Raw genomic sequence first — 3,494 nt, forward strand, 5'->3', positions numbered from 1 at the left:
TGAAAAGTGCAAGATGGCCTCCCACTCATGTCAGAGGGGCGGGCAAACCCCCCGGGCCAACTTTTCCCATAACTGCAAAAAGCTAAGGTGGGAACGTCACTCACAGGTTCCGAATGCTTACAGTCAATGCCGTAAGTGGGTCTTCAACCATTTAAATGTCCCTGACTGGTTGCCGTTGTAGGAAGATTTTTTTGTTCTGAGCCCGGTGTGACTGAGTTTCGGTGGCCACCAGCGCAATGGGAGAGGGGCGGGTGCCCTCAGCACTAAAGGGCACGGGCAATTTAATTGAGCCCAAGCGGTGGGATCTACGACAGGGGAACTAGGACACGGAGATCGGGACACGCGCAGCCATAGGATGAGCCAGAGTAAACTAGGACATGAGAAAGTAAACTTGGACAAGCAGGGAGCCTGTCCGTGTTTACTTATCATGCATATGTTTCCCATCATGGACAACATGTGTGCACGGGAGTCTTGGATAGGCGACAAGCCTTGCATGGTCCCCACCCCGGTTCAAATCCCGTACACGACACTTGACACCCATTTTTTTAGCCCTTAAACCTCCTTGAGATTTGTGCGCACGGCCCCCGACCGTTTGGCTTCATTAAATTTTCGTGCCCTTTAGTGCTGAGGGGCGGGTGCCCCAGTCTTACAGGGGCCTCAATAGAAGCCTCTCATCTCATTCGCCTGCCTGATGGTCTTCCCTCGCCTACAATCACCATCGCCTTGCCATCGTCGGTGACCGCCTCGCCCACTCACATTATTTTAAAAAGGGAAAATTACCAAAATACCCCTCTAATTTGTGGAAATTCCCAAAATACCCCTCAAATTATAGAAATTCCAAAAATACCCCTGGTTGTGAAAATTTCTTCAAAGATTAAAAAATTTGTAGCTTTTCATAAGAAGACTCTTTGCTTATCAATAGAAGATGCTAAATCCAGAATTTGAGTTGATTATGTAGGCTTTGGAGATGAATTGCTTCATTATCTTTAGACATAATTTCCTTTTTCTTGCGAGGTAATTTGTGGCAAATTACATGTTAAGCATGCAAAAATGGATCTCAATTATAAGAAAGGAATAAAGATTAAAAAATCTTGAACAATCCAACCAAAATAGATACAAGGGTATTTTGGGAATTTTTGAAATTTGAGGGGTCTTTTGGGAATTTCCACAAATTAGAGGGGTATTGTCAAAGCCTAGCCTAGTCACCAATACGCAGACCCAATAAGCCTAGCCTCAATTGTCAAAGCCTAGCCTAGCCAATAGCTGACCTGGCATGCCATGCCAAGATCCTGTAATCTTGAGAAGCACCTGATAGCGAGGGCATAAAGGGGCAGCACCGCCCTCCTGTAAGCAAGACTTTCTAGACCTGTAAAGGACTTCGCATTGGTGGAGTTGACGGGAAATATCTTGGCTCTTATTCTTTCCAAGACTGTAGGTTCTTGAATTTCTTAACAACCAGTTAGCTTCCCACAGTCCTCAGCCATGAGCCGATCTGCATCACCTAAACACAACCCCAACTCTCCACAGTACGACGATGCTTCAATGCATCCTGAATTTTCCCAGGAATCTGCGCATGCACACCTCGAACACATGTTCTCATCCGTCTCTAACATTCTCCTACAAGTCAATCATACTAACCAATCGCTAATAGGTTTCCTCTCTGCACAACAAACACAAGCAAAGCATACAGATTCAAAGGTGCGGACACGACCATTCTCTGGTCTCCCCTCAGAAGACGTCCTCACATGGCTGGACCATTTTGAGAATGTGGCAGGCTACCACAATTGGGATGACGAATGTAGGGCTCATGAACTCCGCACAGTGCTAGAGGGCGTGGCAGCCACATGGTTCGTGCAACAAGGTGAAAGTATTAAGCATAGTTGGACTTTACTTAAACAACTCCTGCTTCAAAGCTTCACACATCAAAATGTTAACCGCATTACAACAACTTAATTCTTTGCGTCAACAACATACTGAACCAATGGCCCAGTTTGAAGTCAAATTAAATCAACTGTTTTTATGTGCTCATTTATCTATGTCTGAAGAAATAAAGCTCTATTTCCTTTGGCCTCGTCTTCAACATGATATTTCGCGTCGGGTGCGTGACCAAGGACCCCTGTCCTTTCATGAAGCCATTCAAATTTCACAACGAATTGAGAGTAGCATGAATTCAGTTTTGCCTACACCAATGCCCCCTCTTCCCCAGGGTCTTATCTCTGCCTCCCCTCCTGCTCCTACCCACCCCACAGCTATGGATATTGATGTGTAGAATGTTCAAAATACCTCCCATCGAGCACTCCCAGCACGCGACGCTCAAGGCCGTCCCAAATGCTTCTATTGCAACATGTACGAGCATGTGCGTCGACATTGTCAGAGGCTACAAGCACGAAAAGTTCAAAATACACAAATCCAAGTCTCTGACACCGCCACATTAGCAACTCTTCTGGAAAACTTCTAAGCGAGTGGATGATGGAAGGAACCCATTCGCATTTTCAAGCAGCCGCACCTTCCAATCGTATGGTGTGCTCCACTGTGATTCAGCTAGAAAGCACATCTCATCAAGCACTACTTGATTCCGGCAGTACCATCTCATCCATTAGTCAAACATTAGTTAACCAATTAGGCCTCCCTACTTACACTTCTAGTCCAATTTCAGTCCTGTTTGGGGACAATAAGGAGTTGTATCACTCACATACAGTCGCTTGTTTCACATTTCATATTGGATCATCTGTTTTCAGCCATGAATTTTTTGTATTACCTAGACAGCTATTTCCTATAACTTTAGGATGTGATTGGTTTATGAAAACCAAGGAAAAGCTCAACTTTGCGACTCATGCTCTTATGTTGGCCCAGAAGCTCCCTATCCCTTTTATGTACTCACAAGAAGGTCCAAATTTTGTTAACACTCAACACTCTATTGTAGATACATTAGGAAATTTCGGAGGTCATTTGGAGGGCCTTCTAAGAAAATGTATTTTTTGCACTCTCTCTCTAGAAAATATGGCGAATAATAGAGGTGGGTCTTTCATGGTAAAAGTTCAAAAAGTGTACTTTTAGTAGATTCTTTACTCTTCTGAGCATTCGTTCGTAATGATTGAGGGATAATCTTCTTTTCAGTTGCATTGAATGAACCTCGTCAACATGGAGGGAATGAGGCTAACATGGAGGGACGAAGGCGCATCCGCCTATTCACTTTCCATTAAACTTGCACATTTGGCTAATGGCGCACTCCTCAAATGGCACAAATGTTACGCAGAAACTAGCCAAATATCACCTTCACATTGATTTGGACAATGAGTACCAACCATTGATTAAGTGTAGTAAAGCAAACACACATATTCCTCCGGCATCCATAGACACGCTCAGAGCCCAGGGAGCTAAACACATAGATATCTAGACGAGAGGCTCTCTCTATCCTAAGAATCCAATGACTAATGCGTCTCCACCATTTGTCAATCCTACAAGCTTATTGACCTTTGCTGGTGATGGAGAAA

General features: G+C 44.3%; 1 pseudogene; it reads left to right on the plus strand.

Moving 5' to 3' along the window:
* Positions 1–1,482: 1,482 nt before the first annotated feature.
* On the plus strand, positions 1,483–2,458 carry LOC147429643 (uncharacterized; annotated as a pseudogene).
* The last annotated feature ends 1,036 nt before the right edge of the window (positions 2,459–3,494 follow it).

Source organism: Adiantum capillus-veneris, chromosome 22 (genome assembly GCF_014529385.1).
Source record: "Adiantum capillus-veneris isolate H3 chromosome 22, ASM1452938v2, whole genome shotgun sequence".
NCBI lineage: Eukaryota > Viridiplantae > Streptophyta > Polypodiopsida > Polypodiales > Pteridaceae > Adiantum > Adiantum capillus-veneris.